This window comes from Bubalus kerabau, chromosome 1, assembly GCF_029407905.1.
Source record: "Bubalus kerabau isolate K-KA32 ecotype Philippines breed swamp buffalo chromosome 1, PCC_UOA_SB_1v2, whole genome shotgun sequence".
Classification (NCBI taxonomy): domain Eukaryota; kingdom Metazoa; phylum Chordata; class Mammalia; order Artiodactyla; family Bovidae; genus Bubalus; species Bubalus kerabau.
Window position 1 is genome coordinate 158,972,001 of NC_073624.1, and position 12,786 is coordinate 158,984,786.

Sequence of the window (12,786 nt, forward strand, 5' to 3'; positions counted from 1 at the left end):
GGAAGCGTAATATCCACATAATTGTGAATTCCTCAAATTTCCTTTTGTTAATGATTTCTAATTTCATTCCATTGTGATCAGAGAATAAGTTTTGTATGATTTCAATTATTTTACTTTTTAAAGATTTATGTGATTGCCTAACATATGGTCTATACTTAAGAATGTTTTTTAGGGAGACTTCCCTGGTCCAGTGGTTAAGAATCCACCTTGCAATGCAGGGGATGTAAGTTTGATTCCTGGTTGGGGAACAAAGATCCCACATGCCACACAGAAACTGAGCCTGCGTGCCATGTGTTGCAACTAAGACATGGAGCAGCCAAATAAGCGCCCAGAGTGTTTCCCAGGCGCTTGAGCAGAATGTGTTCTGTAGTTGCTGTGTGCAATGTGCTTACAGGTGTCTACTGTGCGCTCACTCACTCAGTTGTGTCTGACTCTTTGTGACGCCATGAACTGTAGCCTGCCAAGCACGTCTGTCCATGGGACTTTACAGGTAAGAATAGTGGATTGGGTTGCCATTTCCTTCTCCAGTGATGTCTATTAGCTTAGCTATCTATTAACTAGAAAGCTTAGGTTGCTTTCTTGCTCTTTTAGATAGCTTGTTGTTAGTGTATAGAAATGCAATTGATTTTTATATATTGGTTTTATATTTGCAACTTTACTAAATTCATTTATGAGTTTTAGCAGTTTCGGGGTGGCCTTCAGAGTTCTCTATATCATGTGATCTGTAAACAGATTTCATTCTGATGAAATTCTGACTGGATGCCTTTTATTTATTTATTTTTTCTTGCCAAATTGATATGACTAAGACTTCCAGTCCTATGTTGAATAGAAATGGTGGTAGTGGGCATCCTTGTCTTATTTCTGATCCTAGGAGGAAAGGCTTTTAACTTTACACCATTGAGTATGACGTTAGCTGTGGGTTGAGGAATAATGCTTCCATACTTAATCTGTCGGTATGGAACAGATCCTTCCATACTTAATCATACTTAATCCTATCATGAAAGGATGTTGAATTTTGTCAAAGGTTAAACGTACTTCTTTCTCTTAAGGTATGACCTAGAAGAAGCACGTATCACTTTTGCTCACATCCTGCTGGCCAGGATTAAGGGCTGCTCATACATTCCTTGGAGATTTCATGGGTTCAGTTTCAGATTACTGCAAAAAAGTAAATATAGCAAAATTAAAAAAAAAAAAAAAAAGCCAGTCATATGAATTTTTTTGGTTTCCCAGTGCATATAAAAGTAATATTTACACTATATTGTAATTTGTTAAGTGTGCAGTAGTATTATGTCTAAGAAAATAATGTACATATCTTAATTTAAAAAGTTTGTTGCTAAAAACGCTATCGTCTGAGCCTTCTGCAAGTAGTAATCTTTATGCAATAGTAGTAGCATCAGAGATAACTGATCACAGATCACCATAGCAAAAATAAGAACGATGAAAGTTTAAAATATTATGAGAATTACCAAAAATGCGACACAGAGACACAAAGTGAACAAATACTGTTGAAAAAAAATGGCGCCTATAAACTGGCTTGATGCAGCATTGCTACAAACCTTTAATCTGTAAACACACATACACAGATAAACAAAGCAAAGCTCAATAAAATGAGGTATGCTTGTACTTAACTGTAACAGTGGCTGGGAAAATGTAGTCTTTCTCATGGATAGGTTTATACCTTGCCAAACTTTGGTGACTCTATCCCTAGAAAAAGAAAACAGAATGGATTTGAGGATTCAACCGACAGCGTCTTCCACAACATCCTGATAAGGGCCTTCCCTGTGCCCTTTTTGATTGTGCCTGTCCAGGGGGAGAGAAGACTAGCCTGCTGCCCTTATCGGGAAAATACACGAACGACCAGTAACAGTATTTGCCTCGAGGAAGAGGGCGCTGGAGACACAGGTGAGAAGAAAATGTCCGTTCCAAAGCCTTTTTGAACTTTAATACATGTGAATGTATTAACTAATTAAATATTTTTAATGAAATAATAAAAATAGCATTATCCTATCTGCTTAGTAAACCTCCGTATCTGATTTACTGACCAAAAGTTTTTTGCGCCCTCACCCTCAGCCCCTCCAAGAGGGTTATAGATGTGGCATGAAGCTCAGGGCACATTAAATTGTATAGAATCAGTATGGCTGGGTAAGCCCAATGGGCCTGCAAGGGGAGAGGAGGCCTGGAGAAGAATGCAAATTCAGACAAGCCCTTGGGAGAGCTGCTCTGCCTGTCAGTGGATCCAGTTGGCACTGGGCCTTCCCTGTGCTCTTTCTAATTGTGCCTGTATAGGGGGAGAGAAGACTAGCCTGCTGCCAGGCCCTTATCCTGGCACTGCCCATACTCAAGAGGAGGAGGAGGCCAGGGCCCTGAGGGCCAGAGGGGCTGGGGAACTGGGCCTAGAGACACAGCCAGCTCCTTGGGTGGGCTGTGCGGCTTGCCCTTTCAAGCAGAAAGCCTTTGACACGTTTGCCAGGCAGGGGCCTCAGCTGCCCTTATCTGGCATTCATCTCTTCCCCAACATTCATGACTCAAAAGAACCTTGAATCAACTTCAGGCCTGTGTGGGGTGAGGGCTGGGGGGCCACCAGCAGTGAATCCCTTACCCTAGAGCACAGGGTCAGCCCCCTTCAGTGGCCCCAGCTGGGCCACAAGGCAGAGCACAGGACAGACACCTTCTCACCCCCGGTGCACAGACAGTGAGAGTGTCCTGCTCCCTGGACTGACTCTCAGCACTCCTTGGGCTCCCCACAGCTTACTCTTTAATGCCCAAGGAACTCTGTGTACACAGAGAAACACAGCCAGCGCCACACTTTGTCTCACATGCAACATGGGAAAGTGGAAACAGTTAACATTTCTTTAAATATTCACATACTATGTCTGACTCTTTGCAACCACAAGGACTGCCCCATGCCAGGCTTCCCTGTCCTTCACTACCTCCGGGATTTTGTTCAAAACTTAGCAAAATCCTGGAGGTAGTGAAGGACTTTTTTGAGCAGTGAAGGACAGGGAAGCCTAGCATGCGGCAGTCCATGGGGTCGCAAAGAATCGGACACGACTTAGCGACTAAATAACAACAAATCCCCACAGTTAACAAATTGACCTTTTATAATTTTAACAAAGTAGATTGCCCTGAACATTTGAAGTTAAGTGTAATCAATGACACTCTTCCCAATTCTGATGATTCAGTCTCATAAATGTTTTAAACACCTTTAAAAATCGACCATAAGACTATAATCATCACAAAACCGGATCTGCATACTCATACTCAAACTGGTTGCAAATGCTAATATGTAGATCAAACTTGATTATCTCGAGGCAGCAGCCCTAGCAGCAGACAAGAGAGGCACTATGCACTCATTTGCCACGCATCACTGCCCTCTCCTGGGGCTCTCATGCAGCAGCTCCACTGGAGTCCCCTCACCAGAGCTCTGTACCCCAAACTGTCCTGGACAGAGTGGCTGGACCAGAGGTGGGTCCTGGACTCTGAGTTAGGGCCCCATGGACTGGTCAGGTATGTAAGGCAGACCAACCTGCAAAGCTAGCACAAAAGTTTTGTCCAAGAAGTGATGTAGAGGGTGACAGTCAACCAAGGTAATCAGCTTCTCACTCTTGGGGTACACAAATGTGCCTCTCTGAAAGAGGAAGAGGGCAAGGGCTGAAGACTCACAGAGGGCAGCAGGCAGAGCCCCCCAAGGAAACTGGGGACCAATTGGCCAGAAGTAGCTGGAGCAGGAGAAAGAAAGGGAGACACTAGGGCCAGAGTGTGAGTGACACTCTGGAAGCTGGTGACATGGGAACATCCAGGCCCATTCTTCTGAAGGACCTGGCTGAGCGGTGGGGCTGGCTGGTTTCTTCCTTCTGTGTTCTCACACAAAGGGAATGGGCAGAAGATGTTCTGAGTTGAGGTGATAATATGTGCTGTGGTCAAGTGCACTGGAAACAGAAGCTAATCCAGAGACCTGTGTGCAGGAAGTAAGGGAAGCAGGACAGGGTGGAGGGAGAAATTGAACTGAAACTGAACTCTGGCTTCATCTGACCCCATGGGGAGGCCAGAGCCAGGATCACTCATCACTTGTCCAGAGTGAGGTAAGAGGGTTTGGCAAGCTCTGGGTCTAAGAACTCTGGGTGAGGCAGCTTCCTTCGGCCAGAAGCCATTCAACGGATTCCAACACTGGGTCCTGAAGGGCAGATTCCAATACTGGGACCTGAAGGGCAGGCTGTGCAGCCATCCCTGAGCTAGAGGTGACAGACTGGATCACTGAGTGTGAAGAAGGCCAGTGGTCAAAGCCGTGGTTACGGGGACCTGCTCAGATGTGGTTATGGGGACCAGGCTTGTGGAGTTGTGCAGAGTTCAGGGACATGAACTTCTCAAGGCCTGGGGGAAGGGGAGCATGGAATCAAGTTCTCCTTCCAGATTGGGGTTGGGGCTCATGAGAGAGGGCAAGTCTGGTGATGAACATGAAGTGTGGCCAGACCTCAGAGAGCCTGTGGAGACGATGGAAGCAGGGAAGAAACATTTACAGGGAAGGGAGATTCGGATACTCGGAGGAGGAGGCGCATAGTCCCGTCTGAGTGGGTAACTAGGAGAGGGGAGCCAGGAGAACTAGTGCTCCAGGAAGGAAGCAGCCTCAGACCAGACCGAAAGCCCTTTTCTTCTGCCCCAACACACAGAGCAGTGGTTCCATAAAGCCAGTTCAGCTAGCTGCCCCTAGATGGCAGTGTGTGCACGCGCAGGAGCTAGCACGCACTGCTCCCCAGGGACAGCCAGCTTCTCCCACGGAACCGGGGGAAAGTCCCCAGAGCTGTGAGGCAGCCAGGCAGAAGCGCTTGTGATGGGTACAGCATCCACCTCTGCTCTGCTCTGCTTCAGGCAGCTGGGGCAGGTGCCTCTCTGTCCCCCTCCCTGGGGTTCCTATCAAGGGTCCCTCCTGGCAGAGCCTGAGCATAGGGGTCCCAGGGGCTCAGTGAATCCCCAAATCCATGTGATCATGACTCTCCAGTCTGGGGTGGAAGATTGAGACACAAAGGTCTGGACATAAAACTAACAGTTCTGGTTCTACGTCTTATGGGGTGAGTGACTCACTCTGAGCCTACCTTTCCACGTTGTTTTACAAACGCATAGCTTTGTCAAAGTCAGTTCACATGAGATTATTTCAGAAGGAATAATTCTTCACTGTCAAGTGATTTTCACATTTGCACACAGTCCACAGTTCCCCTAGTAGACAGCTTTCAGGGGCAAAGCTGGGGTTGACCTTACTTTTAATCTCACTGATTGGCACCCTCCCTCTGACGTCTTATTGGAAACATCTGGACCTTCCTGCTTTGGCAAAACTGTCTTTACCCATTTGGAGAAATTACAGTAGGGTTGACTCACAGGCAGTCAAGGCTGGAAGGGCCCTGGGAGGTTACCTGCTAAACAACTGTCTCCTCTCTCCCACCCTCAGTTTATAGGTTGGACAACTAAGGAGAGATAGGTAGGACTCCCCGTTACCATCATCTATGACAGTCCTGCCCTCCACCATTAAAGTATGCTCCACTGTGTCCTGTGCTCACACATGGGATCCTATCACAAATCTCTATGGTCTGGTAGAGATACTTCTGAGGACAGAAGACTCACAGCCGCGGTGGCCGCTGCATATCAGAGCAAGAAGCCCTTGGAAATTTACAAATTCTTTAAAACAGATATTTGGGTAGGCATTGGGTGACAGGCTAACAAATTACTTTCTTTTCTTTTTACCTTTCTCCACAGCTCCCTGATCTTTTCAAGAAAGGCAACCTTAATTCAAGACAGCTCAGGGTGAAAGATGTTAGGGCCCGGCTCACCTGAGTCCTGCCATACTTGACCCTGACTTCCTCACTCCAAGGGTCACTGATTCCTTCATTCCAGCTCAATCATTCCCACCCGTGGATACATCCCTCTGTCCGACCTAGCCTCATGCAACCACTCCTGTCTTTTGTAGTCAATGACGGCCCTCCAGCTCCACTCCCATCTTCTCCTTTCTCTCCATCTGCTGGCCCTTCCAGCTATCCTTCTCTCCCCCAACATCCACAGCTCATGATGCAACACTTCAGTGCTTTCTCTTCAATTGTCTTCAACCCTCTGTACCATTGTTTTCTATTATGCCTTTCCAGCAACCCCCTCCACACTTTGATCAATTTTCCGGTCTGTGCTCTCTACACCGGGACATACCCCAGTCGCTGAGGACTGATGAAGGCTGTCTCATTTGAGCCGTGACTCTGACTCTGGTTCACCATCCTCAAACCTTCCTGCCTGCCTTCCTCAGAAGCTTCTCTCATTTTCTACTGTTTCTCTAAAAATCCCTGGATCCCACCAAACAGCCACTTTCTTTTAACAGGTGACCTATTTCTCCTATTTTCAGAAGGAAAAAAAAAGCCTGCTTTCACTCAGGGACCCCCACTAAACCCACAAACATCTGTATCCAACTCGGCTCTTCAGTTTTTGGTTGCCCGCTTGTCCTGAATCCCAGTCCCTCCCACCTTCTCCAGCAAGCATCATCTCTTTTCCTTCAGACTCTTCAATCTCTCCTCTTCTACTGTCTTTCCTGCATCATTTAAACGTCTTCAAGTCTCTCTCTTCATAAAAAATCCAAACAAACCTCTCCTTCAGCCTCTTACCCCCATCATCTTCCAGCTAACGATCTCACTCTGAGCCTCATTTAGTCTCCAGCCCACTTTTGACTCAATTATCCCACTAACCCAGCTCTCTGAAGCTGCCGATCCTCGTTACTCCTCAGCTTCGTCTTGCAGTCCTCCTTGCAACACTGGAAACTGGGGGCCACTCCTTCCTTCCTGAAACCCTCATTTCCCTTGACTTGTATACATACTACCTTTCTGGCTTTGCACCTGCCTTGCTGATGCTCTTTCTCAGGTTAATTAATCCCTCTTCTTTTCTCTTTCTGGTTGGCCCCACGTTCATCGGGATTCGGCCTCAGTTACTCTCCCTTCTCAACTCCCAGTCCCAGGATAATTTCTTCTACTTTCATAGTTATTAATCAGCTTCTCTGTGCAGCTCTCTCAAGTATCATTCTCCTTTTCTTTCTGTCAAACAGGCTTGGACTTATTTCTTTAAATTACATTTCCCAGCCTCTCATGGAGCTAAGGACTTCCATGGGATCAGACTCGGCCAATGAGGCATAAGCAGCAGGCAGTGGGGATTTCTGGGAGAGGGCTGCTCTCCTTAACACAGGTGCTGCTCCTTCATCCAGTCTGCTCTTTCTCCTGCATATGTGGAACGCAGCTGGGAAGCTGGAGTTGCAGCAGCCGCTGTATGACCACAGCTGACTCTGAGGATGCAAGCTTCCCAATAAGGAGAGCCAGAGCAGACTGACAGGGCAGACCTGGGCCCTGAATGACCAGTCTTGCTCTGCTTACCTTCAAACTTGGCGTTATGTCAGAATTTTCAATAAATAGAGCAACAAAGAGCAACAACTACCATTTAGTTAAAGCAGTGTGGTTGGGTTGATGTTACAGGAACCAAACACAAGTTCTGATTAATACAGTTCATAAATATATAATGTTGCTTAGGTGTTTCTCCTGAATGTCAAACAGCAATTTGGACCTCTTTTCTCTATCCAGAGATCTCTCAAAGGGAAGAGGTCCAAGTTGTGACCCCCTCACCAAATACACACAGAGTCACTTGGATTCCTGGTCTCAGTAAACAGCATCACTGTCCATGCAGCCAGAATTCCTATTAGTCACCATCCTATTAGTCCCCCCTCAGTCCTACCTCCTAAATATATTTTGAATCTGTTCACCTCTTACCATTTCCTCATTATCAATTTTCTGAACCACTGTACAGGTTCCTTCGTAACTATTTTAAAATTTTGCTCCCGCCAATCCTTCTGCAGCCTTAGGGGTCTTCTCAACACAAGTGTAATAATGGTACTATTTTGCCTAAAACCTTTCAGTGATTGCTTAGGGCCTAAGCAATACCAGGCATATATATACTGTAAAACTCTGCCAAGAATTAGGCTGGTCCTGCACCCACCACCTCTTCTTTGGCAAAGATGTTGCTCTACTGACCACAGGGATGGACATGTTGACCTGTACCTGGTGGAACTAGGGAAACCTCTCTCCCTTGCCACAGTGATTGGTTCAAGAGTGGGCACATGACCAGAGTTTGGCCAATTAAAGGCCTTCCTTGGGATTCCTAGAGTGTAGAGTTATTTGGAGTCACATCTCCAACATGGGGCAAGCTCTGAGCACTAGGAGAAACAGACAGAAAAGGGCTCCTGGTCTGTGTAGCCCACAGGATCAGCCCCTAATATCCAGAATCGATCGAGTTTCAAGTTCTTCTTTTTGATTTTGTGAATGACTTGAGTATCCTTCTAATAATTTTCCCTCCTTTGGCCTAAGCTAGTTTCGGTAGGGTTCTGTCACTTCCAACCAAAACATCCTGACTAAAGTGAGGACCCTTGGTCGTCTGGCCCTAATAAGGCATCTTTCCAAGAAAACAGAGTTTCTTCTAGCTTAGAGGATGTTTTACAAACGTTATTTCATTTGATTCTTACTACAAGCTTGTGAGGTGGGTTCTATTATCTTGACTTCACAAATAAGTAAGGCTCGGAGACGTAAAATATTTTGCTCATGATCAAGAGACTGAGAATTAGGAACACTTGGACACCAAATCCCTCTTATATTCAAGGTGTTTCCGTTTATTCCCCACCTCTTGTCCTGTACACACACACAGAAGTGCTAGGGTGGAGCCCATCGTGAGCAAAAGCAGCCCTGGGACAAGGAGCAGACTGGGGCAGGGCGGGGGGCCGAGTGGGGCAGTGGGGGAGGGGGGTGATGGGAGGGTTAAAGGAGGAAGTCAGAGGATGGTAATGCCAAGTTCTTCCATTTAAATTTTATAGCCACTCCAGGTCCAGGAGAAGAAAGTACTCTCAGCTTCTTTCTTTTACCCCTCCTTGTACTATTTTCTGTTCCCATAATCTATACCTCAGGCTTGCAGTAGGTGCAATAATTCAGTTATATTCTTGGCAATTACAGTTCTAGGGGCTAGCCCGGAAACTAAATCACCATTAAAATACAGCCCTTTTATGAGTTGGGACTGTCCATATCTCCATTCTTCGCTTTAGGTTACATGGTACTTTTTTTTCCTTCTTTCAGTGCTATTGAGATGTAACTGACCTATGGCACTGTGTAAGTTCAAAGTATATGGTAAAATGATTTGATCTACAAGTATCATAAAATGATTACCACAATAATTTTAGTGAACAACCATTAACTCATACATTAAGAGAAACAAAATAAATTTTTCTCCTTGTGATGAGAACTCAGGATTTACTCTCTGAATGACTTTCATATGTAACATACAGCGGTGTTAATTACATTCCTAGTACTTTATCTCACAACTAGAAGCTTGTCCCTTTGACAGTCTTCATCCAATCCCCCTCCTCCCCAGGCCCCAACTCTGGTAACCACAGATTTGATCTCTTTCTCCCGTGAGTCTGCTTTTGAAGCATATAATTGACCTACAACAATGTCAGTCTTGGTGCACAACATAGTGATTTGATATTTCTGTACACTTCAAAATGATAACCACTGTGATTCCTTTTAGTTTTTAAAAAAGGAAAAGAAAATGGGCCTGCTCTGTTTTGAGTGTCCCTGATGCTCTCTGAAAGCCGCAACAAATGATTGTAAACATGGGTCAGGCAAAGCTTGGTGGGTCTCAAAGGGCAGCTGGGAATGGCAGGTGAGTGTCACGGTAACTCTCAGCGAGGCCTGGTGGGGGTGGGGGGGCGGCCTTGCTGGCTTTATGGGCACTTCCCTCACCCCCTTCATGTGCTGCAGCAGTGTGGCCAACTGCGCCAAGAAGCAGCTGTCTCTCTGAGGCTCCTCAGGCTGGCAGGACCACTAACATCATGGGGTCCATGATTCACAAAGTTGGCTTTACTCTCTCCTCCTTGTTCTAGGCTCACGACATTCTTCACCATCCAGGGTTAAGCAGAAATCATCAGGTGTGGATGATCATCTTTCCAATCCCAACCTTCACTGGAAATATCTTCTCTGCCTCCACATCCCCCTTAATAATGGTGGGGGCATCCCTCTACCAGAGGGGACAGCACCATTCCTGCCCACATCCCATCTCCTTCTACTTCTTCTTCCGAATCATCACTCCTGCCATCTCTCCTGAGTCATTCCTATCACTCTGCAAGCTTGTTCTACTCCCTTCCACATTTGAATAAAATCCAAATATCCTAACAAAAATTAAAATTAGATATGGCTATAAGCACTGGAAAACAAAGGGTGAAGTAGGTAGCCCAGAGTAGATACAGCAAATCCCTAAACATCAGGAACCCAAAAACTTGTTGCCCTAACATCCTCAACACACGGCTTCCACTTCAGCGTTGAATAAGCCTGCTTGAGCTGCAGCTACATCTTTACATATTCCATTGGGCAGGAGAAAACAATGGCTGAGGCCAGCACACCACTTCCCTTTACAGCTACTTATCCCATGTTGCACATGCTCACCTCCATTTACTTCCTGTTGGCTAGAACTGAGTCATGTGATCATGCGGAGCCCTGAGGGAGTCCTAGAAACTTGGTTTTAGTCAAGGAAGCTATGTGGCCAGCTAGAATTGGAAAGTCTATAATAAAGGAAATAGGGGAGAATGGCTGTTAGGGTCATCCAGCATTCTCTGCCAAGGCCTCCTATCCTTCCACATCCCTTCTAGACCTCTCCCAGTTCTGTGTTCCCTGTTGGATAAGCTGTCCAAACACAACCGCTCTACCATCGCGTGGCAGCCACCCCACTACTCCAGGAACACTGCCCTTATCATGCGCACCAACGACTTTCGTGTTGCCAGAATCAAAGGCTCCTTCCCTTTCTTCATCTTATCTGGTTTGTGAGCAGCATCTAACACAGCTGACCACTCTTTTCTGGAAACACTGCTTTGTCAGTCTCTGGGATACAGCACTCTCTGGTTCTCCTTTCACTTCCTCAGCCTTTTGAAAAAGAAGTCTTTTTCAGTCTTCTTTCTTGCTCTGGCTCTTCTGACTCCTCTGGGTCTCTCTTGAACCCCCCCTTCTTCTACATCTACCTCTTTGGCCTGGGTGACTCCCTCAGATCCCAAGGCACTTACCGTCTTTAGAATGATGTCTCTCAAAGCCCCACCTCCAGCCCATGCCTCTCTTCTGGGTGTGTAGTGACTGGACAGTTGAACTGGATCTCTGATGGGCATCACGAGCTCAACATAAACACAGGGTTCTTGATGTGCCTGTCTGAGCTGTAGTCTCTTTCCTCCAGCCTACCCTAACCCCCAATATGAGGCACTGTTCACCCACTTACTCCAGCCAGAAACTTGAAAGTCATCTTTGGTTTCTCCATTGCCTCCCCCACATCCATCCTATTGATGTCCACGTCCAAAACAGCATCTTTCAACTACTGACCTTAGTGTGGCCATCAGTTTGGTCCAAACCACCATGAGTTTGGGCCAGGGCTGCCGTAAGAGTCTAACTGTCTCCTTGCTTTCATTTTTGCCTGCCACCCACCCAATTTATTCTTCACACAGTAGAAAATCAGAACACATTAGTCTTTTGCATAAAACCCTTCAATGGTTTAATGAAAGGTCCCCAACCTAAATCAAATCCCTTATGATTATACAGTGGAAGTGAGAAATAGATTTAAGGGACTAGATCTGATAGAGTGCCTGATGAACTATGGACAGAGGTTCATGACATTGTACAGGAAACAGGGATCAAGACCATCCCCATGGAAAAGAAATGCAGAAAAGCAAAATGGCTGTCTGGGGAGGCCTTACAAATAGCCGTGAATAGAAGAGAAGCAGAAGAGAAGCGAAAAGCAAAGGAGAAAAGGAAAGATATAAGCATCTGAATGCAGAGTTCCAAAGAATAGCAAGGAGAGATAAGAAAGCCTTCCTCAGCTATCAATGCAAAGAAATAGAGGAGAACAATAGAATGGGAAAGACTAGAGATCTCTTCAAGAAAATGAGAGATACGAAGGGAACATTTCATGCAAAGATGGGCTCAATAAAGGACAGAAATGGAATGGACCTAACAGAAGCAGAAGATATTAAGAAGAGGTGGCAAGAATACACAGAAGAACTGTATAAAAAGGAGCTTCACGACCCAAATAATCACGATGGTGTGATCACTCATCTAGAGCCAGACATCCAGAAATGTGAAGTCAAGTGGGCCTTAGAAAGCATCACTATGAACAAAGCTAGTGGAGGTGATGGAATTCCAGTTGAGTTGTTCCAAATCCTGAAAGATGATGCTGTGAAAGTGCTGCACTCAATATGCCAGCAAATTTGGAAAACTCAGCAGTGGCCACAGGACTGGAAAAGGTGAGTTTTCATTCCAATCCCAAAGAAAGGCAATGCCAAAGAATGCTCAAACTACCGCACAATTGCACTCATCTCACATGCTAGTAAAGTAATGCTCAAAATTCTCCAAGCCAGGCTTCAGCAGCACGTGAACCATGAACTTCCAGATGTTCAAGCTGGTTTTAGAAAAGGCAGAGGAACCAGAGATCAAATTGCCAACATCTGCTGGATCATCAAAAAAGCAAGAGAGTTCCAGAAAAACATCTATTTCTGCTTTATTGACTATGCCAAAGCCTTTGACTGTGTGGATCACAATAAACTATAGAAAATTCTGAAAGAGATGGGAATACCAGACCACCTGACCTGTCTCTTGAGAAACCTATATGCAGGTCAGGAAGCAACAGTTAGGACTGGACATAGAACAACAGACTGGTTCCAAATAGGAAAAGGAGTATGTCAAGGCTGTATATTCTCACCCT

At 45.8% G+C, this 12,786-nt stretch overlaps 1 long non-coding RNA gene across 1 annotated transcript; it reads right to left on the reverse strand.

Annotated features, from left to right (window-relative positions):
* Window positions 1-749: 749 nt before the first annotated feature.
* LOC129621360 (uncharacterized) lies at window positions 750-6,853 on the reverse strand. Its single transcript, XR_008699245.1, has 3 exons — window positions 6,714-6,853; window positions 1,630-1,704; window positions 750-1,155 (listed from the first exon to the last, which is right to left on the reverse strand). It is a non-coding gene; the product is annotated as an uncharacterized LOC129621360 (long non-coding RNA).
* Between the last annotated feature and the right edge of the window lie 5,933 nt (window positions 6,854-12,786).